Consider the following 27,917-nt stretch of genomic DNA (forward strand, 5'->3'; position numbering starts at 1 on the left):
CTCAGGTGTTTCCCTTTATGGAGAATTCATCTAAATACTTCCTCAGTCCATCGGGGACACTCGCTACTATTTGGCCTCAAAGCCCAACCCCCAGGTTTCTCTCAGAGTCAGTCCTAGGGAAACACTCAGGGATTACAAGCTAAGGGATTCTATTAGAACCCAGCCGCTTCTGTCACCTGAAATTGCCAGCCCACACTCAGGATAGCAGAAAACTTCTTCATGTGTGTTCTGGTGGTGGGGATACAGAGTCCACGCTTTTTTCAAGGAGCACAGGTATTCCCATGTTGTGGGCTTTTGGTTAATAACCTCCAAATCCCATGGAGAAGCACTCGCTAATACTTGGATTTAGAGCCCAACCCACCCTTTCCCCAGCACTCCGTATCAGGCAACCAAACAGGGTAGACAAGTTAAGCGATTTTATAAGAACCAAGGCCCTGCTCTCAGTTGGAGGAGGCTGCCCACTCTCAGGATAACTGTGCAAGTGTTCGTATGTGTGCTGGAGGTGTGGAAACAGACTCCACGGATCTTTATGGGGGCACAGGTGTTCCCAGGTTAGGGATGTAGTTTAAACACCTCCACAAACCATAGAGAGGTCATCGCAAATACTTGGTTTTGGAGCCCAAACCACACATTCCCCCGCACTCCCGCCTAGGCTTTCCATCAGGGAAGACAAGCAAAGGGATTCAATTAGAACCCAGGCGCTGCTGTCAGTTGGAGGAACTTCCCTGCACTCAGAATTCCAGAACACATTCTTAGGTGTGGGAGAGATGTGCAGCCCCACTGCACCCAGATGAATGCAGGAAAAGGTGTTCCCTTTAGGGAGAAGTCCTCTAAGTACTTCCTCCATGAATCAGGGGGCACTCACTGCTACGTGGCCTCCAAGCCCAACCGCCAGCTTTCCCTCATGGCCTGGCCTAAAAGAACACTCAGGGAACAGAAGCTAAGGGATACTAATAGAATCCAGGTGCTGCTGTCAGTTTGAGGAACATCCCCACACTCAGAATACAAGAACACATCTTCGTGTGTGTGCTGGATGTAGGGAAACAGTCAAAGCATCTTTCAGGGGGCACATTTATTCCATGGTTGTGGGTTGTAGGTTAAAAACCCACATCCCATGGATAGGCTCTCGCTTATACTTGGTTTAGAGCCCAACCCCCACTTTCCCCCACTCTCCAGCATAGGCATGCCATCAGGGAAGACAAGCTAAGGGATTCCTTTAGGACCCAGGCGCTGCTGTCATTTGGAGGAGCCTCCCCACAATCAGGATACCTGAGCACGTCTCCGTGTGTGTGCTAGAGGTGGGGAAACAGATTCCACGCATCTTTATGGGGCACAGGTGTTCCAAGGTTGGGGAAGTAGTTTAAAACCCTCCACTACCCAGAGATGCACTCGCTAATACTTGGCTTTAGAGCCCATCCCCCACCATCGCTTACTGCTAGGCCTAGGAATACACTTAGGGAAATCAAGCTAAGGGATTGTATTACAACCCAGGTTCTGCTGTCTGTTGGAGGAACCTCCCCACACTCAGAACCCCAGAACACTTCTTCCTGTGTGTGCTGGACGTGGGGAAACATAGCACACGCATTTTTCAGGGGTCACAGTAATTCCCAAGTTGTGGGTTGTAGTTTAAACATCTCCACTACCCATGGAGAGGCACACGCTAATACTTAGTTTTGGATCCCAAAGCCCACTTTCAACCACACACTGGCCTACGCGAACCATCAGGGAAGACAAGCAAAGGGATTCTATTCAAACCAAGACGCTGATGTCAGTTGGAGGAACTACCCCACCCTCAGGAAACTGGAACCCAACCTTGTGTGGTGGGGAGATTTGAAGCCCCAGTCCACGCAGATGAATGGGTGCTCAGGTGTTTCCCTTTATGGAGTATTCATCTAAACACTTCTTCAATCCATCAGAGACACTCGTTACTATTTGGCCTCAAAGCCCAACCCCCAGGTTTCTCTCAGAGTCAGTCCTAGGGAAACTCTCAGGGATTACAAGCTAAGGGATTCTATTAGAACCCAGCCGCTTCTGTCACCTGAAATTGCCAGCCCACACTCAGGATAGCAGAAAACTTCTTCATGTGTGTTCTGGTGGTGGGGATACAGAGTCCACGCTTTTTTCATGGAGCACAGGTATTCCCATGTTGTGGGCTTTTGGTTAATAACCTCCAAATCCCATGGATAAGCACTCGCTAATACTTGAATTTAGAGCCCAACCCACCCTTTCCCCAGCACTCCGTATCAGGCAACCAAACAGGGTAGACAAGTTAAGCGATTTTATAAGAACCAAGGCCCTGCTCTCAGTTGGAGGAGGCTGCCCACTCTCAGGATAACTGTGCAAGTGTTCGTGTGTGTGCTGGAGGTGTGGAAACAGACTCCACGGATCTTTATGGGGGCACAGGTGTTCCCAGGTTAGGGATGTAGTTTAAACACCTCCACAAACCATAGAGAGGTCATCGCAAATACTTGGTTTTGGAGCCCAAACCACACTTTCCCCCGCACTCCCGCCTAGGCTTTCCATCAGGGAAGACAAGCAAATGGATTCAATTAGAACCCAGGTGCTGCTGTCAGTTGGAGGAACTTCCCTGCACTCAGAATTCCAGAACACATTCTTAGGTGTGGGAGAGATGTGCAGCCCCACTGCACCCAGATGAATGCAGGAAAAGTTGTCCCCTTTAGGGAGAAGTCCTCTAAGTACTTCCTCAATGGATCAGGGGGCACTCACTGCTACGTGGCCTCCAAGACCAACCCCCAGCTTTCCCTCATGGCCTGGCCTAAAAGAACACTCAGGGAACAGAAGCTAAGGGATACTAATAGAATCCAGGTGCTGCTGTCAGTTTGAGGAACTTCCCCACACTCAGAATACAAGAACACATCTTCGTGTGTGTGCTGGATGTAGGGAAACAGTCAAAGCATCTTTCAGGGGGCACATTTATTCCATGGTTGTGGGTTGTAGGTTAAAAACCCACATCCCATGGATAGGCTCTCGCTTATACTTGGTTTAGAGCCCAACCCACACTTTCCCCCACTCTCCAGCATAGGCATGCCATCAGGGAAGACAAGCTAAGGGATTCCTTTAGGACCCAGGTGCTGCTGTCATTTGGAGGAGCCTCCCCACAATCAGGATACCTGAGCACGTCTCCGTGTGTGTGCTGGAGGTGGGGAAACAGATTCCACGCATCTTTATGGGGCACAGGTGTTCCAAGGTTGGGGAAGTAGTTTAAAACCCTCCACTACCCACAGAGATGCACTCGCTAATACTTGGCTTTAGAGCCCATCCCCCACCATCGCTTACTGCTAGGCCTAGGAAAACACTTAGGGAAGTCAAGCTAAGGGATTCTATTACAACCCAGGTGCTGCTGTCTGTTGGAGGAACCTCCCCACACTCAGAACCCCAGAACACTTCTTCCTGTGTGTGCTGGACGTGGAGAAACATAGCACACGCATTTTTCAGGGGTCACAGTAATTCCCAAGTTGTGGGTTGTAGTTTAAACATCTCCACTACCCATGGAGAGGCACACGGTAATACTTAGTTTTAGATCCCAAATCCCACTTTCAACCACACACTGGCCTAGGCAAACCATCAGGGAAGACAAGCAAAGGGATTCTATTCAAACCAAGACGCTGATGTCAGTTGGAGGAACTACCCCACCCTCAGGATACTGGAACCCAACCTTGTGTGGTGGGGAGATTTGAAGCCCCACTCCACGCAGATGAATGGGTGCTCAGGTGTTTCCCTTTATGGAGAATTCATCTAAATACTTCCTCAGTCCATCGGGGACACTCGCTACTATTTGGCCTCAAAGCCCAACCCCCAGGTTTCTCTCAGAGTCAGTCCTAGGGAAACACTCAGGGATTACAAGCTAAGGGATTCTATTAGAACCCAGCCGCTTCTGTCACCTGAAATTGCCAGCCCACACTCAGGATAGCAGAAAACTTCTTCATGTGTGTTCTGGTGGTGGGGATACAGAGTCCACGCTTTTTTCAAGGAGCACAGGTATTCCCATGTTGTGGGCTTTTGGTTAATAACCTCCAAATCCCATGGAGAAGCACTCGCTAATACTTGGATTTAGAGCCCAACCCACCCTTTCCCCAGCACTCCGTATCAGGCAACCAAACAGGGTAGACAAGTTAAGCGATTTTATAAGAACCAAGGCCCTGCTCTCAGTTGGAGGAGGCTGCCCACTCTCAGGATAACTGTGCAAGTGTTCGTGTGTGTGCTGGAGGTGTGGAAACAGACTCCACGGATCTTTATGGGGGCACAGGTGTTCCCAGGTTAGGGATGTAGTTTAAACACCTCCACAAACCATAGAGAGGTCATCGCAAATACTTGGTTTTGGAGCCCAAACCACACATTCCCCCGCACTCCCGCCTAGGCTTTCCATCAGGGAAGACAAGCAAAGGGATTCAATTAGAACCCAGGCGCTGCTGTCAGTTGGAGGAACTTCCCTGCACTCAGAATTCCAGAACACATTCTTAGGTGTGGGAGAGATGTGCAGCCCCACTGCACCCAGATGAATGCAGGAAAAGGTGTTCCCTTTAGGGAGAAGTCCTCTAAGTACTTCCTCCATGAATCAGGGGGCACTCACTGCTACGTGGCCTCCAAGCCCAACCGCCAGCTTTCCCTCATGGCCTGGCCTAAAAGAACACTCAGGGAACAGAAGCTAAGGGATACTAATAGAATCCAGGTGCTGCTGTCAGTTTGAGGAACATCCCCACACTCAGAATACAAGAACACATCTTCGTGTGTGTGCTGGATGTAGGGAAACAGTCAAAGCATCTTTCAGGGGGCACATTTATTCCATGGTTGTGGGTTGTAGGTTAAAAACCCACATCCCATGGATAGGCTCTCGCTTATACTTGGTTTAGAGCCCAACCCCCACTTTCCCCCACTCTCCAGCATAGGCATGCCATCAGGGAAGACAAGCTAAGGGATTCCTTTAGGACCCAGGCGCTGCTGTCATTTGGAGGAGCCTCCCCACAATCAGGATACCTGAGCACGTCTCCGTGTGTGTGCTAGAGGTGGGGAAACAGATTCCACGCATCTTTATGGGGCACAGGTGTTCCAAGGTTGGGGAAGTAGTTTAAAACCCTCCACTACCCAGAGATGCACTCGCTAATACTTGGCTTTAGAGCCCATCCCCCACCATCGCTTACTGCTAGGCCTAGGAATACACTTAGGGAAATCAAGCTAAGGGATTGTATTACAACCCAGGTTCTGCTGTCTGTTGGAGGAACCTCCCCACACTCAGAACCCCAGAACACTTCTTCCTGTGTGTGCTGGACGTGGGGAAACATAGCACACGCATTTTTCAGGGGTCACAGTAATTCCCAAGTTGTGGGTTGTAGTTTAAACATCTCCACTACCCATGGAGAGGCACACGCTAATACTTAGTTTTGGATCCCAAAGCCCACTTTCAACCACACACTGGCCTACGCGAACCATCAGGGAAGACAAGCAAAGGGATTCTATTCAAACCAAGACGCTGATGTCAGTTGGAGGAACTACCCCACCCTCAGGAAACTGGAACCCAACCTTGTGTGGTGGGGAGATTTGAAGCCCCAGTCCACGCAGATGAATGGGTGCTCAGGTGTTTCCCTTTATGGAGTATTCATCTAAACACTTCTTCAATCCATCAGAGACACTCGTTACTATTTGGCCTCAAAGCCCAACCCCCAGGTTTCTCTCAGAGTCAGTCCTAGGGAAACTCTCAGGGATTACAAGCTAAGGGATTCTATTAGAACCCAGCCGCTTCTGTCACCTGAAATTGCCAGCCCACACTCAGGATAGCAGAAAACTTCTTCATGTGTGTTCTGGTGGTGGGGATACAGAGTCCACGCTTTTTTCATGGAGCACAGGTATTCCCATGTTGTGGGCTTTTGGTTAATAACCTCCAAATCCCATGGATAAGCACTCGCTAATACTTGAATTTAGAGCCCAACCCACCCTTTCCCCAGCACTCCGTATCAGGCAACCAAACAGGGTAGACAAGTTAAGCGATTTTATAAGAACCAAGGCCCTGCTCTCAGTTGGAGGAGGCTGCCCACTCTCAGGATAACTGTGCAAGTGTTCGTGTGTGTGCTGGAGGTGTGGAAACAGACTCCACGGATCTTTATGGGGGCACAGGTGTTCCCAGGTTAGGGATGTAGTTTAAACACCTCCACAAACCATAGAGAGGTCATCGCAAATACTTGGTTTTGGAGCCCAAACCACACTTTCCCCCGCACTCCCGCCTAGGCTTTCCATCAGGGAAGACAAGCAAATGGATTCAATTAGAACCCAGGTGCTGCTGTCAGTTGGAGGAACTTCCCTGCACTCAGAATTCCAGAACACATTCTTAGGTGTGGGAGAGATGTGCAGCCCCACTGCACCCAGATGAATGCAGGAAAAGGTGTCCCCTTTAGGGAGAAGTCCTCTAAGTACTTCCTCAATGGATCAGGGGGCACTCACTGCTACGTGGCCTCCAAGACCAACCCCCAGCTTTCCCTCATGGCCTGGCCTAAAAGAACACTCAGGGAACAGAAGCTAAGGGATACTAATAGAATCCAGGTGCTGCTGTCAGTTTGAGGAACTTCCCCACACTCAGAATACAAGAACACATCTTCGTGTGTGTGCTGGATGTAGGGAAACAGTCAAAGCATCTTTCAGGGGGCACATTTATTCCATGGTTGTGGGTTGTAGGTTAAAAACCCACATCCCATGGATAGGCTCTCGCTTATACTTGGTTTAGAGCCCAACCCCCACTTTCCCCCACTCTCCAGCCTAGGCATGCCATCAGGGAAGACAAGCTAAGGGATTCTTTTAGAACCCAGGCGCTGCTGTCATTTGGAGGAGCCTCCCCACAATCAGGATACCTGAGCACGTCTCCGTGTGTGTGCTGGAGGTGGGGAAACAGATTCCACGCATCTTTATGGGGCACAGGTGTTCCAAGGTTGGGGAAGTAGTTTAAAACCCTCCACTACCCACAGAGATGCACTCGCTAATACTTGGCTTTAGAGCCCATCCCCCACCATCGCTTACTGCTAGGCCTAGGAAAACACTTAGGGAAGTCAAGCTAAGGGATTCTATTACAACCCAGGTGCTGCTGTCTGTTGGAGGAACCTCCCCACACTCAGAACCCCAGAACACTTCTTCCTGTGTGTGCTGGACGTGGGGAAACATAGCACACGCATTTTTCAGGGGTCACAGTAATTCCCAAGTTGTGGGTTGTAGTTTAAACATCTCCACTACCCATGGAGAGGCACACGCTAATACTAAGTTTTGGATCCCAAAGCCCACTTTCAACCACACACTGGCCTAGGCGAACCATCAGGGAAGACAAGCAAAGGGATTCTATTCAAACCAAGACGCTGATGTCAGTTGGAGGAACTACCCCACCCTCAGGATACTGGAACCCAACCTTGTGTGGTGGGGAGATTTGAAGCCCCACTCCACGCAGATGAATGGGTGCTCAGGTGTTTCCCTTTATGGAGAAATCTTCTAAACACTTCCTCAGTCCATCGGGGACACTCGCTACTATTTGGCCTCAAAGCCCAAACCCCAGGTTTCTCTCAGAGTCAGTCCTAGGGAAACACTCAGGGATTACAAGCTAAAGGATTCTATTAGAACCCAGCCGCTTCTGTCACCTGAAATTGCCAGCCCACACTCAGGATAGCAGAAAACTTCTTCATGTGTGTTCTGGTGGTGGGGATACAGAGTCCACGCTTTTTTCAAGGAGCACAGGTATTCCCATGTTGTGGGCTTTTGGTTAATAACCTCCAAATCCCATGGAGAAGCACTCGCTAATACTTGGATTTAGAGCCCAACCCACCCTTTCCCCAGCACTCCGTATCAGGCAACCAAACAGGGTAGACAAGTTAAGCGATTTTATAAGAACCAAGGCCCTGCTCTCAGTTGGAGGAGGCTGCCCACTCTCAGGATAACTGTGCAAGTGTTCGTATGTGTGCTGGAGGTGTGGAAACAGACTCCACGGATCTTTATGGGGGCACAGGTGTTCCCAGGTTAGGGATGTAGTTTAAACACCTCTACAAACCATAGAGAGGTCATGGCAAATACTTGGTTTTGGAGCCCAAACCACACTTTCCCCCGCACTCCCGCCTAGGCTTTCCATCAGGGAAGACAAGCAAAGGAATTCAATTAGAACCCAGTCGCTGCTGTCAGTTGGAGGAACTTCCCTGCACTCAGAATTCCAGAACACATTCTTAGGTGTGGGAGAGATGTGCAGCCCCACTGCAAGCAGATGAATGCAGGAAAAGGTGTTCCCTTTAGGGAGAAGTCCTCTAAGTACTTCCTCAATGAATCAGGGGGCACTCACTGCTACGTGGCCTCCAAGCCCAACCCCCAGCTTTCCCTCATGGCCTGGCCTAAAAGAACACTCAGGGAACAGAAGCTAAGGGATACTAATAGAATCCAGGTGCTGCTGTCAGTTTGAGGAACTTCCCCACACTCAGAATACAAGAACACATCTTCGTGTGTGTGCTGGATGTAGGGAAACAGTCAAAGCATCTTTCAGGGGGCACATTTATTCCATGGTTGTGGGTTGTAGGTTAAAAACCCACATCCCATGGATAGGCTCTCGCTTATACTTGGTTTAGAGCCCAACCCCCACTTTCCCCCACTCTCCAGCCTAGGCATGCCATCAGGGAAGACAAGCTAAGGGATTCTTTTAGAACCCAGGCGCTGCTGTCATTTGGAGGAGCCTCCCCACAATCAGGATACCTGAGCACGTCTCCGTGTGTGTGCTGGAGGTGGGGAAACAGATTCCACGCATCTTTATGGGGCACAGGTGTTCCAAGGTTGGGGAAGTAGTTTAAAACCCTCCACTACCCACAGAGATGCACTCGCTAATACTTGGCTTTAGAGCCCATCCCCCACCATCGCTTACTGCTAGGCCTAGGAAAACACTTAGGGAAGTCAAGCTAAGGGATTCTATTACAACCCAGGTGCTGCTGTCTGTTGGAGGAACCTCCCCACACTCAGAACCCCAGAACACTTCTTCCTGTGTGTGCTGGACGTGGGGAAACATAGCACACGCATTTTTCAGGGGTCACAGTAATTCCCAAGTTGTGGGTTGTAGTTTAAACATCTCCACTACCCATGGAGAGGCACACGCTAATACTAAGTTTTGGATCCCAAAGCCCACTTTCAACCACACACTGGCCTAGGCGAACCATCAGGGAAGACAAGCAAAGGGATTCTATTCAAACCAAGACGCTGATGTCAGTTGGAGGAACTACCCCACCCTCAGGATACTGGAACCCAACCTTGTGTGGTGGGGAGATTTGAAGCCCCACTCCACGCAGATGAATGGGTGCTCAGGTGTTTCCCTTTATGGAGAAATCTTCTAAACACTTCCTCAGTCCATCGGGGACACTCGCTACTATTTGGCCTCAAAGCCCAAACCCCAGGTTTCTCTCAGAGTCAGTCCTAGGGAAACACTCAGGGATTACAAGCTAAAGGATTCTATTAGAACCCAGCCGCTTCTGTCACCTGAAATTGCCAGCCCACACTCAGGATAGCAGAAAACTTCTTCATGTGTGTTCTGGTGGTGGGGATACAGAGTCCACGCTTTTTTCAAGGAGCACAGGTATTCCCATGTTGTGGGCTTTTGGTTAATAACCTCCAAATCCCATGGAGAAGCACTCGCTAATACTTGGATTTAGAGCCCAACCCACCCTTTCCCCAGCACTCCGTATCAGGCAACCAAACAGGGTAGACAAGTTAAGCGATTTTATAAGAACCAAGGCCCTGCTCTCAGTTGGAGGAGGCTGCCCACTCTCAGGATAACTGTGCAAGTGTTCGTGTGTGTGCTGGAGGTGTGGAAACAGACTCCACGGATCTTTATGGGGGCACAGGTGTTCCCAGGTTAGGGATGTAGTTTAAACACCTCTACAAACCATAGAGAGGTCATGGCAAATACTTGGTTTTGGAGCCCAAACCACACTTTCCCCCGCACTCCCGCCTAGGCTTTCCATCAGGGAAGACAAGCAAAGGAATTCAATTAGAACCCAGTCGCTGCTGTCAGTTGGAGGAACTTCCCTGCACTCAGAATTCCAGAACACATTCTTAGGTGTGGGAGAGATGTGCAGCCCCACTGCAAGCAGATGAATGCAGGAAAAGGTGTTCCCTTTAGGGAGAAGTCCTCTAAGTACTTCCTCAATGAATCAGGGGGCACTCACTGCTACGTGGCCTCCAAGCCCAACCCCCAGCTTTCCCTCATGGCCTGGCCTAAAAGAACACTCAGGGAACAGAAGCTAAGGGATACTAATAGAATCCAGGTGCTGCTGTCAGTTTGAGGAACTTCCCCACACTCAGAATACAAGAACACATCTTCGTGTGTGTGCTGGATGTAGGGAAACAGTCAAAGCATCTTTCAGGGGGCACATTTATTCCATGGTTGTGGGTTGTAGGTTAAAAACCCACATCCCATGGATAGGCTCTCGCTTATACTTGGTTTAGAGCCCAACCCCCACTTTCCCCCACTCTCCAGCCTAGGCATGCCATCAGGGAAGACAAGCTAAGGGATTCTTTTAGAACCCAGGCGCTGCTGTCATTTGGAGGAGCCTCCCCACAATCAGGATACCTGAGCACGTCTCCGTGTGTGTGCTGGAGGTGGGGAAACAGATTCCACGCATCTTTATGGGGCACAGGTGTTCCAAGGTTGGGGAAGTAGTTTAAAACCCTCCACTACCCACAGAGATGCACTCGCTAATACTTGGCTTTAGAGCCCATCCCCCACCATCGCTTACTGCTAGGCCTAGGAAAACACTTAGGGAAGTCAAGCTAAGGGATTCTATTACAACCCAGGTGCTGCTGTCTGTTGGAGGAACCTCCCCACACTCAGAACCCCAGATCACTTCTTCCTGTGTGTGCTGGACGTGGGGAAACATAGCACACGCATTTTTCAGGGGTCACAGTAATTCCCAAGTTGTGGGTTGTAGTTTAAACATCTCCACTACCCATGGAGAGGCACACGCTAATACTTAGTTTTGGATCCCAAAGCCCACTTTCAACCACACACTGGCCTAGGCGAACCATCAGGGAAGACAAGCAAAGGGATTCTATTCAAACCAAGACGCTGATGTCAGTTGGAGGAACTACCCCACCCTCAGGATACTGGAACCCAACCTTGTGTGGTGGGGAGATTTGAAGCCCCACTCCACGCAGATGAATGGGTGCTCAGGTGTTTCCCTTTATGGAGAAATCTTCTAAACACTTCCTCAGTCCATCGGGGACACTCGCTACTATCTGGCCTCAAAGCCCAAACCCCAGGTTTCTCTCAGAGTCAGTCCTAGGGAAACACTCAGGGATTACATGCTAAAGGATTCTATTAGAACCCAGCCGCTTCTGTCACCTGAAATTGCCAGCCCACACTCAGGATAGCAGAAAACTTCTTCATGTGTGTTCTGGTGGTGGGGATACAGAGTCCACGCTTTTTTCAAGGAGCACAGGTATTCCCATGTTGTGGGCTTTTGGTTAATAACCTCCAAATCCCATGGAGAAGCACTCGCTAATACTTGGATTTAGAGCCCAACCCACCCTTTCCCCAGCACTCCGTATCAGGCAACCAAACAGGGTAGACAAGTTAAGCGATTTTATAAGAACCAAGGCCCTGCTCTCAGTTGGAGGAGGCTGCCCACTCTCAGGATAACTGTGCAAGTGTTCGTGTGTGTGCTGGAGGTGTGGAAACAGACTCCACGGATCTTTATGGGGGCACAGGTGTTCCCAGGTTAGGGATGTAGTTTAAACACCTCCACAAACCATAGAGAGGTCATCGCAAATACTTGGTTTTGGAGCCCAAACCACACTTTCCCCCGCACTCCCGCCTAGGCTTTCCATCAGGGAAGACAAGCAAAGGGATTCAATTAGAACCCAGGCGCTGCTGTCAGTTGGAGGAACTTCCCTGCACTCAGAATTCCAGAACACATTCTTAGGTGTGGGAGAGATGTGCAGCCCCACTGCACCCAGATGAATGCAGGAAAAGGTGTTCCCTTTAGGGAGAAGTCCTCTAAGTACTTCCTCCATGAATCAGGGGGCACTCACTGCTACGTGGCCTCCAAGCCCAACCCCCAGCTTTCCCTCATGGCCTGGCCTAAAAGAACACTCAGGGAACAGAAGCTAAGGGATACTAATAGAATCCAGGTGCTGCTGTCAGTTTGAGGAACATCCCCACACTCAGGATACAAGAACACATCTTCGTGTGTGTGCTGGATGTAGGGAAACAGTCAAAGCATCTTTCAGGGGGCACATTTATTCCATGGTTGTGGGTTGTAGGTTAAAAACCCACATCCCATGGATAGGCTCTCGCTTATACTTGGTTTAGAGCCCAACCCCCACTTTCCCCCACTCTCCAGCCTAGGCATGCCATCAGGGAAGACAAGCTAAGGGATTCTTTTAGAACCCAGGCGCTGCTGTCATTTGGAGGAGCCTCCCCACAATCAGGATACCTGAGCACGTCTCCGTGTGTGTGCTGGAGGTGGGGAAAAAGATTCCACGCATCTCTATGGGGCACAGGTGTTCCAAGGTTGGGGAAGTAGTTTAAAACCCTCCACTACCCACAGAGATGCACTCGCTAATACTTGGCTTTAGAGCCCATCCCCCACCATCGCTTACTGCTAGGCCTAGGAAAACACTTAGGGAAGTCAAGCTAAGGGATTCTATTACAACCCAGGTGCTGCTGTCTGTTGGAGGAACCTCCCCACACTCAGAACCCCAGAACACTTCTTCCTGTGTGTGCTGGACGTGGGGAAACATAGCACACGCATTTTTCAGGGGTCACAGTAATTCCCAAGTTGTGGGTTGTAGTTTAAACATCTCCACTACCCATGGAGAGGCACACGCTAATACTTAGTTTTAGATCCCAAATCCCACTTTCAACCACACACTGGCCTAGGCAAACCATCAGGGAAGACAAGCAAAGGGCTTCTATTCAAACCAAGACGCTGATGTCAGTTGGAGGAACTACCCAACCCTCAGGAAACTGGAACCCAACCTTGTGTGGTGGGGAGATTTGAAGCCCCACTCCACGCAGATGAATGGGTGCTCAGGTGTTTCCCTTTATGGAGAATTCATCTAAATACTTCCTCAGTCCATCGGGGACACTCGCTACTATTTGGCCTCAAAGCCCAACCCCCAGGTTTCTCTCAGAGTCAGTCCTAGGGAAACACTCAGGGATTACAAGCTAAGGGATTCTATTAGAACCCAGCCGCTTCTGTCACCTGAAATTGCCAGCCCACACTCAGGATAGCAGAAAACTTCTTCATGTGTGTTCTGGTGGTGGGGATACAGAGTCCACGCTTTTTTCAAGGAGCACAGGTATTCCCATGTTGTGGGCTTTTGGTTAATAACCTCCAAATCCCATGGAGAAGCACTCGCTAATACTTGGATTTAGAGCCCAACCCACCCTTTCCCCAGCACTCCGTATCAGGCAACCAAACAGGGTAGACAAGTTAAGCGATTTTATAAGAACCAAGGCCCTGCTCTCAGTTGGAGGAGGCTGCCCACTCTCAGGATAACTGTGCAAGTGTTCGTGTGTGTGCTGGAGGTGTGGAAACAGACTCCACGGATCTTTATGGGGGCACAGGTGTTCCCAGGTTAGGGATGTAGTTTAAACACCTCCACAAACCATAGAGAGGTCATCGCAAATACTTGGTTTTGGAGCCCAAACCACACTTTCCCCCGCACTCCCGCCTAGGCTTTCCATCAGGGAAGACAAGCAAAGGGATTCAATTAGAACCCAGGCGCTGCTGTCAGTTGGAGGAACTTCCCTGCACTCAGAATTCCAGAACACATTCTTAGGTGTGGGAGAGATGTGCAGCCCCACTGCACCCAGATGAATGCAGGAAAAGGTGTTCCTTTAGGGAGAAGTCCTCTAAGTACTTCCTCCATGAATCAGGGGGCACTCACTGCTACGTGGCCTCCAAGCCCAACCCCCAGCTTTCCCTCATGGCCTGGCCTAAAAGAACACTCAGGGAACAGAAGCTAAGGGATACTAATAGAATCCAGGTGCTGCTGTCAGTTTGAGGAACATCCCCACACTCAGGATACAAGAACACATCTTCGTGTGTGTGCTGGATGTAGGGAAACAGTCAAAGCATCTTTCAGGGGGCACATTTATTCCATGGTTGTGGGTTGTAGGTTAAAAACCCACATCCCATGGATAGGCTCTCGCTTATACTTGGTTTAGAGCCCAACCCACACTTTCCCCCACTCTCCAGCCTAGGCATGCCATCAGGGAAGACAAGCTAAGGGATTCTTTTAGAACCCAGGCGCTGCTGTCATTTGGAGGAGCCTCCCCACAATCAGGATACCTGAGCACGTCTCCATGTGTGTGCTGGAGGTGGGGAAACAGATTCCACGCATCTTTATGGGGCACAGGTGTTCCAAGGTTGGGGAAGTAGTTTAAAACCCTCCACTACCCACAGAGATGCACTCGCTAATACTTGGCTTTAGAGCCCATCCCCCACCATCGCTTACTGCTAGGCCTAGGAAAACACTTAGGGAAGTCAAGCTAAGCGATTCTATTACAACCCAGGTGCTGCTGTCTGTTGGAGGAACCTCCCCACACTCAGAACCCCAGAACACTTCTTCCTGTGTGTGCTGGACGTGGGGTAACATAGCACACGCATTTATCAGGGGTCACAGTAATTCCCAAGTTGTGGGTTGTAGTTTAAACATCTCCACTACCCATGGAGAGGCACACGCTAATACTTAGTTTTAGATCCCAAATCCCACTTTCAACCACACACTGGCCTAGGCAAACCATCAGGGAAGACAAGCAAAGGGATTCTATTCAAACCAAGACGCTGATGTCAGTTGGAGGAACTACCCCACCCTCAGGATACTGGAACCCAACCTTGTGTGGTGGGGAGATTTGAAGCCCCACTCCACGCAGATGAATGGGTGCTCAGGTGTTTCCCTTTATGGAGAATTCATCTAAACACTTCCTCAGTCCATCGGAGACACTCGCTACTATTTGGCCTCAAAGCCCAACCCCCAGGTTTCTCTCAGAGTCAGTCCTAGGGAAACACTCAGGGATTACAAGCTAAGGGATTCTATTAGAACCCAGCCGCTTCTGTCACCTGAAATTGCCAGCCCACACTCAGGATAGCAGAAAACTTCTTCATGTGTGTTCTGGTGGTGGGGATACAGAGTCCACGCTTTTTTCAAGGAGCACAGGTATTCCCATGTTGTGGGCTTTTGGTTAATAACCTCCAAATCCCATGGAGAAGCACTCGCTAATACTTGGATTTAGAGCCCAACCCACCCTTTCCCCAGCACTCCGTATCAGGCAACCAAACAGGGTAGACAAGTTAAGCGATTTTATAAGAACCAAGGCCCTGCTCTCAGTTGGAGGAGGCTGCCCACTCTCAGGATAACTGTGCAAGTGTTCGTGTGTGTGCTGGAGGTGTGGAAACAGAATCCACGGATCTTTATGGGGGCACAGGTGTTCCCAGGTTAGGGATGAAGTTTAAACACCTCCACAAACCATAGAGAGGTCATGGCAAATACTTGGTTTTGGAGCCCAAACCACACTTTCCCCCGCACTCCCGCCTAGGCTTTCCATCAGGGAAGACAAGCAAAGGGATTCAATTAGAACCCAGGTGCTGCTGTCAGTTGGAGGAACTTCCCTGCACTCAGAATTCCAGAACACATTCTTAGGTGTGGGAGAGATGTGCAGCCCCACTGCAAGCAGATGAATGCAGGAAAAGGTGTCCCCTTTAGGGAGAAGTCCTCTAAGTACTTCCTCAATGGATCAGGGGGCACTCACTGCTACGTGGCCTCCAAGCCCAACCCCCAGCTTTCCCTCATGGCCTGGCCTAAAAGAACACTCAGGGAACAGAAGCTAAGGGATACTAATAGAATCCAGGTGTTGCTGTCAGTTTGAGGAACTTCCCCACACTCAGAATACCAGAAAACTTCTTCGTGTGTGTGCTGGATGTAGGGAAACAGTCAAAGCATCTTTCAGGGGGCACATTTATTCCATGGTTGTGGGTTGTAGGTTAAAAACCCACATCCCATGGATAGGCTCTCGCTTATACTTGGTTTAGAGCCCAACCCCCACTTTCCCCCACTCTCCAGCCTAGGCATGCCATCAGGGAAGACAAGCTAAGGGATTCTTTTAGAACCCAGGCGCTGCTGTCATTTGGAGGAGCCTCCCCACAATCAGGATACCGGAGCACGTCTCCGTGTGTGTGCTGGAGGTGGGGAAACAGATTCCACGCATCTTTATGGGGCACAGGTGTTCCAAGGTTGGGGAAGTAGTTTAAAACCCTCCACTACCCACAGAGATGCACTCGCTAATACTTGGCTTTAGAGCCCATCCCCCACCATCGCTTACTGCTAGGCCTAGGAAAACACTTAGGGAAGTCAAGCTAAGCGATTCTATTACAACCCAGGTGCTGCTGTCTGTTGGAGGAACCTCCCCACACTCAGAACCCCAGAACACTTCTTCCTGTGTGTGCTGGACGTGGGGAAACATAGCACACGCATTTTTCAGGGGTCACAGTAATTCCCAAGTTGTGGGTTGTAGTTTAAACATCTCCACTACCCATGGAGAGGCACACGCTAATACTTAGTTTTGAATCCCAAAGCCCACTTTCAATCACACACTGGCCTAGGCGAACCATCAGGGAAGACAAGCAAAGGGATTCTATTCAAACCAAGACGCTGATGTCAGTTGGAGGAACTACCCCACCCTCAGGAAACTGGAACCCAACCTTGTGTGGTGGGGAGATTTGAAGCCCCACTCCACGCAGATGAATGGGTGCTCAGGTGTTTCCCTTTATGGAGAATTCATCTAAATACTTCCTCAGTCCATCGGGGACACTCGCTACTATTTGGCCTCAAAGCCCAACCCCCAGGTTTCTCTCAGAGTCAGTCCTAGGGAAACACTCAGGGATTACAAGCTAAGGGATTCTATTAGAACCCAGCCGCTTCTGTCACCTGAAATTGCCAGCCCACACTCAGGAGAGCAGAAAACTTCTTCATGTGTGTTCTGGTGGTGGGGATACAGAGTCCACGCTTTTTTCAAGGAGCACAGGTATTCCCATGTTGTGGGCTTTTGGTTAATAACCTCCAAATCCCATGGAGAAGCACTCGCTAATACTTGGATTTAGAGCCCAACCCACCCTTTCCCCAGCACTCCGTATCAGGCAACCAAACAGGGTAGACAAGTTAAGCGATTTTATAAGAACCAAGGCCCTGCTCTCAGTTGGAGGAGGCTGCCCACTCTCAGGATAACTGTGCAAGTGTTCGTGTGTGTGCTGGAGGTGTGGAAACAGACTCCACGGATCTTTATGGGGGCACAGGTGTTCCCAGGTTAGGGATGTAGTTTAAACACCTCCACAAACCATAGAGAGGTCATCGCAAATACTTGGTTTTGGAGCCCAAACCACACTTTCCCCCGCACTCCCGCCTAGGCTTTCCATCAGGGAAGACAAGCAAAGGGATTCAATTAGAACCCAGGCGCTGCTGGCAGTTGGAGGAACTTCCCTGCACTCAGAATTCCAGAACACATTCTTAGGTGTGGGAGAGATGTGCAGCCCCACTGCACCCAGATGAATGCAGGAAAAGGTGTCCCCTTTAGGGAGAAGTCCTCTAAGTACTTCCTCAAAGGATCAGGGGGCACTCACTGCTACATGGCCTCCAAGCCCAACCCCCAGCTTTCCCTCATGGCCTGGCCTAAAAGAACACTCAGGGAACAGAAGCTAAGGGATACTAATAGAATCCAGGTGCTGCTGTCAGTTTGAGGAACTTCCCCACACTCAGAATACAAGAACACATCTTCGTGTGTGTGCTGGATGTAGGGAAACAGTCAAAGCATCTTTCAGGGGGCACATTTATTACATGGTTGTGGGTTGTAGGTTAAAAACCCACATCCCATGGATAGGCTCTCGCTTATACTTGGTTTAGAGCCCAACCCCCACTTTCCCCCACTCTCCAGCCTAGGCATGCCATCAGGGAAGACAAGCTAAGGGATTCTTTTAGAACCCAGGCGCTGCTGTCATTTGGAGGAGCCTCCCCACAATCAGGATACCTGAGCACGTCTCCGTGTGTGTGCTGGAGGTGGGGAAACAGATTCCACGCATCTTTATGGGGCACAGGTGTTCCAAGGTTGGGGAAGTAGTTTAAAACCCTCCACTACCCACAGAGATGCACTCGCTAATACTTGGCTTTAGAGCCCATCCCCCACCATCGCTTACTGCTAGGCCTAGGAAAACACTTAGGGAAGTCAAGCTAAGGGATTCTATTACAACCCAGGTGCTGCTGTCTGTTCGAGGAACCTCCCCACACTCAGAACCCCAGAACACTTCTTCCTGTGTGTGCTGGACGTGGGGAAATATAGCACACGCATTTTTCAGGGGTCACAGTAATTCCCAAGTTGTGGGTTGTAGTTTAAACATCTCCACTACCCATGGAGAGGCACACGCTAATACTTAGTTTTGAATCCCAAAGCCCACTTTCAATCACACACTGGCCTAGGCGAACCATCAGGGAAGACAAGCAAAGGGATTCTATTCAAACCAAGACGCTGATGTCATTTGGAGGAACTACCCCACCCTCAGGAAACTGGAACCCAACCTTGTGTGGTGGGGAGATTTGAAGCCCCACTCCACGCAGATGAATGGGTGCTCAGGTGTTTCCCTTTATGGAGAATTCATCTAAATACTTCCTCAGTCCATCGGGGACACTCGCTACTATTTGGCCTCAAAGCCCAACCCCCAGGTTTCTCTCAGAGTCAGTCCTAGGGAAACACTCAGGGATTACAAGCTAAGGGATTCTATTAGAACCCAGCCGCTTCTGTCACCTGAAATTGCCAGCCCACACTCAGGATAGCAGAAAACTTCTTCATGTGTGTTCTGGTGGTGGGGATACAGAGTCCACGCTTTTTTCAAGGAGCACAGGTATTCCCATGTTGTGGGCTTTTGGTTAATAACCTCCAAATCCCATGGAGAAGCACTCGCTAATACTTGGATTTAGAGCCCAACCCACCCTTTCCCCAGCACTCCGTATCAGGCAACCAAACAGGGTAGACAAGTTAAGCGATTTTATAAGAACCAAGGCCCTGCTCTCAGTTGGAGGAGGCTGCCCACTCTCAGGATAACTGTGCAAGTGTTCGTGTGTGTGCTGGAGGTGTGGAAACAGACTCCACGGATCTTTATGGGGGCACAGGTGTTCCCAGGTTAGGGATGTAGTTTAAACACCTCCACAAACCATAGAGAGGTCATCGCAAATACTTGGTTTTGGAGCCCAAACCACACTTTCCCCCGCACTCCCGCCTAGGCTTTCCATCAGGGAAGACAAGCAAAGGGATTCAATTAGAACCCAGGCGCTGCTGTCAGTTGGAGGAACTTCCCTGCACTCAGAATTCCAGAACACATTCTTAGGTGTGGGAGAGATGTGCAGCCCCACTGCAAGCAGATGAATGCAGGAAAAGGTGTCCCCTTTAGGGAGAAGTCCTCTAAGTACTTCCTCAATGGATCAGGGGGCACTCACTGCTACATGGCCTCCAAGCCCAACCCCCAGCTTTCCCTCATGGCCTGGCCTAAAAGAACACTCAGGGAACAGAAGCTAAGGGATACTAATAGAATCCAGGTGTTGCTGTCAGTTTGAGGAACTTCCCCACACTCAGAATACAAGAACACATCTTCGTGTGTGTGCTGGATGTAGGGAAACAGTCAAAGCATCTTTCAGGGGGCACATTTATTCCATGGTTGTGGGTTGTAGGTTAAAAACCCACATCCCATGGATAGGCTCTCGCTTATACTTGGTTTAGAGCCCAACCCCCACTTTCCCCCACTCTCCAGCCTAGGCATGCCATCAGGGAAGACAAGCTAAGGGATTCTTTTAGAACCCAGGCGCTGCTGTCATTTGGAGGAGCCTCCCCACAATCAGGATACCTGAGCACGTCTCCGTGTGTGTGCTGGAGGTGGGGAAACAGATTCCACGCATCTTTATGGGGCACAGGTGTTCCAAGGTTGGGGAAGTAGTTTAAAACCCTCCACTACCCACAGAGATGCACTCGCTAATACTTGGCTTTAGAGCCCATCCCCCACCATCGCTTACTGCTAGGCCTAGGAAAACACTTAGGGAAGTCAAGCTAAGGGATTCTATTACAACCCAGGTGCTGCTGTCTGTTGGAGGAACCTCCCCACACTCAGAACCCCAGAACACTTCTTCCTGTGTGTGCTGGACGTGGGGAAATAGAGCACACGCATTTTTCAGGGGTCACAGTAATTCCCAAGTTGTGGGTTGTAGTTTAAACATCTCCACTACCCATGGAGAGGCACACGCTAATACTTAGTTTTGAATCCCAAAGCCCACTTTCAATCACACACTGGCCTAGGCGAACCATCAGGGAAGACAAGCAAAGGGATTCTATTCAAACCAAGACGCTGATGTCATTTGGAGGAACTACCCCACCCTGAGGAAACTGGAACCCAACCTTGTGTGGTGGGGAGATTTGAAGCCCCACTCCACGCAGATGAATGGGTGCTCAGGTGTTTCCCTTTATGGAGAATTCATCTAAATACTTCCTCAGTCCATCGGGGACACTCGCTACTATTTGGCCTCAAAGCCCAACCCCCAGGTTTCTCTCAGAGTCAGTCCTAGGGAAACACTCAGGGATTACAAGCTAAGGGATTCTATTAGAACCCAGCCGCTTCTGTCACCTGAAATTGCCAGCCCACACTCAGGATAGCAGAAAACTTCTTCATGTGTGTTCTGGTGGTGGGGATACAGAGTCCACGCTTTTTTCAAGGAGCACAGGTATTCCCATGTTGTGGGCTTTTGGTTAATAACCTCCAAATCCCATGGAGAAGCACTCGCTAATACTTGGATTTAGAGCCCAACCCACCCTTTCCCCAGCACTCCGTATCAGGCAACCAAACAGGGTAGACAAGTTAAGCGATTTTATAAGAACCAAGGCCCTGCTCTCAGTTGGAGGAGGCTGCCCACTCTCAGGATAACTGTGCAAGTGTTCGTGTGTGTGCTGGAGGTGTGGAAACAGACTCCACGGATCTTTATGGGGGCACAGGTGTTCCCAGGTTAGGGATGTAGTTTAAACACCTCCACAAACCATAGAGAGGTCATCGCAAATACTTGGTTTTGGAGCCCAAACCACACTTTCCCCCGCACTCCCGCCTAGGCTTTCCATCAGGGAAGACAAGCAAAGGGATTCAATTAGAACCCAGGCGCTGCTGTCAGTTGGAGGAACTTCCCTGCACTCAGAATTCCAGAACACATTCTTAGGTGTGGGAGAGATGTGCAGCCCCACTGCAAGCAGATGAATGCAGGAAAAGGTGTCCCCTTTAGGGAGAAGTCCTCTAAGTACTTCCTCAATGGATCAGGGGGCACTCACTGCTACGTGGCCTCCAAGCCCAACCCCCAGCTTTCCCTCATGGCCTGGCTTAAAAGAACACTCAGGGAACAGAAGCTAAGGGATACTAATAGAATCCAGGTGTTGCTGTCAGTTTGAGGAACTTCCCCACACTCAGAATACCAGAAAACTTCTTCGTGTGTGTGCTGGATGTAGGGAAACAGTCAAAGCATCTTTCAGGGGGCACATTTATTCCATGGTTGTGGGTTGTAGGTTAAAAACCCACATCCCATTGATAGGCTCTCGCTTATACTTGGTTTAGAGCCCAACCCCCACATTCCCCCACTCTCCAGCCTAGGCATGCCATCAGGGAAGACAAGCTAAGGGATTCTTTTAGAACCCAGGCGCTGCTGTCATTTGGAGGAGCCTCCCCACAATCAGGATACCGGAGCACGTCTCCGTGTGTGTGCTGGAGGTGGGGAAACAGATTCCAAGCATCTTTATGGGGCACAGGTGTTCCAAGGTTGGGGAAGTAGTTTAAAACCCTCCACTACCCACAGAGATGCACTCGCTAATACTTGGCTTTAGAGCCCATCCCCCACCATCGCTTACTGCTAGGCCTAGGAAAACACTTAGGGAAGTCAAGCTAAGGGATTCTATTACAACCCAGGTGCTGCTGTCTGTTGGAGGAACCTCCCCACACTCAGAACCCCAGAACACTTCTTCCTGTGTGTGCTGGACGTGGGGAAACATAGCACACGCATTTTTCAGGGGTCACAGTAATTCCCAAGTTGTGGGTTGTAGTTTAAACATCTCCACTACCCATGGAGAGGCACACGCTAATACTTAGTTTTGAATCCCAAAGCCCACTTTCAATCACACACTGGCCTAGGCGAACCATCAGGGAAGACAAGCAAAGGGATTCTATTCAAACCAAGACGCTGATGTCAGTTGGAGGAACTACCCCACCCTCAGGAAACTGGAACCCAACCTTGTGTGGTGGGGAGATTTGAAGCCCCACTCCACGCAGATGAATGGGTGCTCAGGTGTTTCCCTTTATGGAGAATTCATCTAAATACTTCCTCAGTCCATCGGGGACACTCGCTACTATTTGGCCTCAAAGCCCAACCCCCAGGTTTCTCTCAGAGTCAGTCCTAGGGAAACACTCAGGGATTACAAGCTAAGGGATTCTATTAGAACCCAGCCGCTTCTGTCACCTGAAATTGCCAGCCCACACTCAGGAGAGCAGAAAACTTCTTCATGTGTGTTCTGGTGGTGGGGATACAGAGTCCACGCTTTTTTCAAGGAGCACAGGTATTCCCATTTTGTGGGCTTTTGGTTAATAACCTCCAAATCCCATGGAGAAGCACTCGCTAATACTTGGATTTAGAGCCCAACCCACCCTTTCCCCAGCACTCCGTATCAGGCAACCAAACAGGGTAGACAAGTTAAGCGATTTTATAAGAACCAAGGCCCTGCTCTCAGTTGGAGGAGGCTGCCCACTCTCAGGATAACTGTGCAAGTGTTCGTGTGTGTGCTGGAGGTGTGGAAACAGACTCCACGGATCTTTATGGGGGCACAGGTGTTCCCAGGTTAGGGATGTAGTTTAAACACCTCCACAAACCATAGAGAGGTCATCGCAAATACTTGGTTTTGGAGCCCAAACCACACTTTCCCCCGCACTCCCGCCTAGGCTTTCCATCAGGGAAGACAAGCAAAGGGATTCAATTAGAACCCAGGCGCTGCTGGCAGTTGGAGGAACTTCCCTGCACTCAGAATTCCAGAACACATTCTTAGGTGTGGGAGAGATGTGCAGCCCCACTGCACCCAGATGAATGCAGGAAAAGGTGTCCCATTTAGGGAGAAGTCCTCTAAGTACTTCCTCAAAGGATCAGGGGGCACTCACTGCTACGTGGCCTCCAAGCCCAACCCCCAGCTTTCCCTCATGGCCTGGCCTAAAAGAACACTCAGGGAACAGAAGCTAAGGGATACTAATAGAATCCAGGTGCTGCTGTCAGTTTGAGGAACTTCCCCACACTCAGAATACAAGAACACATCTTCGTGTGTGTGCTGGATGTAGGGAAACAGTCAAAGCATCTTTCAGGGGGCACATTTATTACATGGTTGTGGGTTGTAGGTTAAAAACCCACATCCCATGGATAGGCTCTCGCTTATACTTGGTTTAGAGCCCAACCCCCACTTTCCCCCACTCTCCAGCCTAGGCATGCCATCAGGGAAGACAAGCTAAGGGATTCTTTTAGAACCCAGGCGCTGCTGTCATTTGGAGGAGCCTCCCCACAATCAGGATACCTGACCACGTCTCCGTGTGTGTGCTGGAGGTGGGGAAACAGATTCCACGCATCTTTATGGGGCACAGGTGTTCCAAGGTTGGGGAAGTAGTTTAAAACCCTCCACTACCCACAGAGATGCACTCGCTAATACTTGGCTTTAGAGCCCATCCCCCACCATCGCTTACTGCTAGGCCTAGGAAAACACTTAGGGAAGTCAAGCTAAGGGATTCTATTACAACCCAGGTGCTGCTGTCTGTTCGAGGAACCTCCCCACACTCAGAACCCCAGAACACTTCTTCCTGTGTGTGCTGGACGTGGGGAAATATAGCACACGCATTTTTCAGGGGTCACAGTAATTCCCAAGTTGTGGGTTGTAGTTCAAACATCTCCACTACCCATGGAGAGGCACACGCTAATACTTAGTTTTGAATCCCAAAGCCCACTTTCAATCACACACTGGCCTAGGCGAACCATCAGGGAAGACAAGCAAAGGGATTCTATTCAAACCAAGACGCTGATGTCATTTGGAGGAACTACCCCACCCTCAGGAAACTGGAACCCAACCTTGTGTGGTGGGGAGATTTGAAGCCCCACTCCACGCAGATGAATGGGTGCTCAGGTGTTTCCCTTTATGGAGAATTCATCTAAATACTTCCTCAGTCCATCGGGGACACTCGCTACTATTTGGCCTCAAAGCCCAACCCCCAGGTTTCTCTCAGAGTCAGTCCTAGGGAAACACTCAGGGATTACAAGCTAAGGGATTCTATTAGAACCCAGCCGCTTCTGTCACCTGAAATTGCCAGCCCACACTCAGGATAGCAGAAAACTTCTTCATGTGTGTTCTGGTGGTGGGGATACAGAGTCCACGCTTTTTTCAAGGAGCACAGGTATTCCCATGTTGTGGGCTTTTGGTTAATAACCTCCAAATCCCATGGAGAAGCACTCGCTAATACTTGGATTTAGAGCCCAACCCACCCTTTCCCCAGCACTCCGTATCAGGCAACCAAACAGGGTAGACAAGTTAAGCGATTTTATAAGAACCAAGGCCCTGCTCTCAGTTGGAGGAGGCTGCCCACTCTCAGGATAACTGTGCAAGTGTTCGTGTGTGTGCTGGAGGTGTGGAAACAGACTCCACGGATCTTTATGGGGGCACAGGTGTTCCCAGGTTAGGGATGTAGTTTAAACACCTCCACAAACCATAGAGAGGTCATCGCAAATACTTGGTTTTGGAGCCCAAACCACACTTTCCCCCGCACTCCCGCCTAGGCTTTCCATCAGGGAAGACAAGCAAAGGGATTCAATTAGAACCCAGGCGCTGCTGTCAGTTGGAGGAACTTCCCTGCACTCAGAATTCCAGAACACATTCTTAGGTGTGGGAGAGATGTGCAGCCCCACTGCAAGCAGATGAATGCAGGAAAAGGTGTCCCCTTTAGGGAGAAGTCCTCTAAGTACTTCCTCAATGGATCAGGGGGCACTCACTGCTACATGGCCTCCAAGCCCAACCCCCAGCTTTCCCTCATGGCCTGGCCTAAAAGAACACTCAGGGAACAGAAGCTAAGGGATACTAATAGAATCCAGGTGTTGCTGTCAGTTTGAGGAACTTCCCCACACTCAGAATACAAGAACACATCTTCGTGTGTGTGCTGGATGTAGGGAAACAGTCAAAGCATCTTTCAAGGGGCACATTTATTACATGGTTGTGGGTTGTAGGTTAAAAACCCACATCCCATGGATAGGCTCTCGCTTATACTTGGTTTAGAGCCCAACCCCCACTTTCCCCCACTCTCCAGCCTAGGCATGCCATCAGGGAAGACAAGCTAAGGGATTCTTTTAGAACCCAGGCGCTGCTGTCATTTGGAGGAGCCTCCCCACAATCAGGATACCTGAGCACGTCTCCGTGTGTGTGCTGGAGGTGGGGAAACAGATTCCACGCATCTTTATGGGGCACAGGTGTTCCAAGGTTGGGGAAGTAGTTTAAAACCCTCCACTACCCACAGAGATGCACTCGCTAATACTTGGCTTTAGAGCCCATCCCCCACCATCGCTTACTGCTAGGCCTAGGAAAACACTTAGGGAAGTCAAGCTAAGGGATTCTATTACAACCCAGGTGCTGCTGTCTGTTGGAGGAACCTCCCCACACTCAGAACCCCAGAACACTTCTTCCTGTGTGTGCTGGACGTGGGGAAATAGAGCACACGCATTTTTCAGGGGTCACAGTAATTCCCAAGTTGTGGGTTGTAGTTTAAACATCTCCACTACCCATGGAGAGGCACACGCTAATACTTAGTTTTGAATCCCAAAGCCCACTTTCAATCACACACTGGCCTAGGCGAACCATCAGGGAAGACAAGCAAAGGGATTCTATTCAAACCAAGACGCTGATGTCATTTGGAGGAACTACCCCACCCTGAGGAAACTGGAACCCAACCTTGTGTGGTGGGGAGATTTGAAGCCCCACTCCACGCAGATGAATGGGTGCTCAGGTGTTTCCCTTTATGGAGAATTCATCTAAATACTTCCTCAGTCCATCGGGGACACTCGCTACTATTTGGCCTCAAAGCCCAACCCCCAGGTTTCTCTCAGAGTCAGTCCTAGGGAAACACTCAGGGATTACAAGCTAAGGGATTCTATTAGAACCCAGCCGCTTCTGTCACCTGAAATTGCCAGCCCACACTCAGGATAGCAGAAAACTTCTTCATGTGTGTTCTGGTGGTGGGGATACAGAGTCCACGCTTTTTTCAAGGAGCACAGGTATTCCCATGTTGTGGGCTTTTGGTTAATAACCTCCAAATCCCATGGAGAAGCACTCGCTAATACTTGGATTTAGAGCCCAACCCACCCTTTCCCCAGCACTCCGTATCAGGCAACCAAACAGGGTAGACAAGTTAAGCGATTTTATAAGAACCAAGGCCCTGCTCTCAGTTGGAGGAGGCTGCCCACTCTCAGGATAACTGTGCAAGTGTTCGTGTGTGTGCTGGAGGTGTGGAAACAGACTCCACGGATCTTTATGGGGGCACAGGTGTTCCCAGGTTAGGGATGTAGTTTAAACACCTCCACAAACCATAGAGAGGTCATCGCAAATACTTGGTTTTGGAGCCCAAACCACACTTTCCCCCGCACTCCCGCCTAGGCTTTCCATCAGGGAAGACAAGCAAAGGGATTCAATTAGAACCCAGGCGCTGCTGTCAGTTGGAGGAACTTCCCTGCACTCAGAATTCCAGAACACATTCTTAGGTGTGGGAGAGATGTGCAGCCCCACTGCAAGCAGATGAATGCAGGAAAAGGTGTCCCCTTTAGGGAGAAGTCCTCTAAGTACTTCCTCAATGGATCAGGGGGCACTCACTGCTACGTGGCCTCCAAGCCCAACCCCCAGCTTTCCCTCATGGCCTGGCTTAAAAGAACACTCAGGGAACAGAAGCTAAGGGATACTAATAGAATCCAGGTGTTGCTGTCAGTTTGAGGAACTTCCCCACACTCAGAATACCAGAAAACTTCTTCGTGTGTGTGCTGGATGTAGGGAAACAGTCAAAGCATCTTTCAGGGGGCACATTTATTCCATGGTTGTGGGTTGTAGGTTAAAAACCCACATCCCATTGATAGGCTCTCGCTTATACTTGGTTTAGAGCCCAACCCCCACATTCCCCCACTCTCCAGCCTAGGCATGCCATCAGGGAAGACAAGCTAAGGGATTCTTTTAGAACCCAGGCGCTGCTGTCATTTGGAGGAGCCTCCCCACAATCAGGATACCGGAGCACGTCTCCGTGTGTGTGCTGGAGGTGGGGAAACAGATTCCACGCATCTTTATGGGGCACAGGTGTTCCAAGGTTGGGGAAGTAGTTTAAAACCCTCCACTACCCACAGAGATGCACTCGCTAATACTTGGCTTTAGAGCCCATCCCCCACCATCGCTTACTGCTAGGCCTAGGAAAACACTTAGGGAAGTCAAGCTAAGGGATTCTATTACAACCCAGGTGCTGCTGTCTGTTGGAGGAACCTCCCCACACTCAGAACCCCAGAACACTTCTTCCTGTGTGTGCTGGACGTGGGGAAACATAGCACACGCATTTTTCAGGGGTCACAGTAATTCCCAAGTTGTGGGTTGTAGTTTAAACATCTCCACTACCCATGGAGTGGCACACGCTAATACTTAGTTTTAGATCCCAAATCCCACTTTCAACCACACACTGGCCTAGGCAAACCATCAGGGAAGACAAGCAAAGGGATTCTATTCAAACCAAGACGCTGATGTCAGTTGGAGGAACTACCCCACCCTCAGGATACTGGAACCCAACCTTGTGTGGTGG

The sequence above is a fragment of the Vicugna pacos genome, unplaced genomic scaffold, assembly GCF_048564905.1.
Source record: "Vicugna pacos unplaced genomic scaffold, VicPac4 scaffold_19, whole genome shotgun sequence".
Lineage (NCBI taxonomy): Eukaryota > Metazoa > Chordata > Mammalia > Artiodactyla > Camelidae > Vicugna > Vicugna pacos.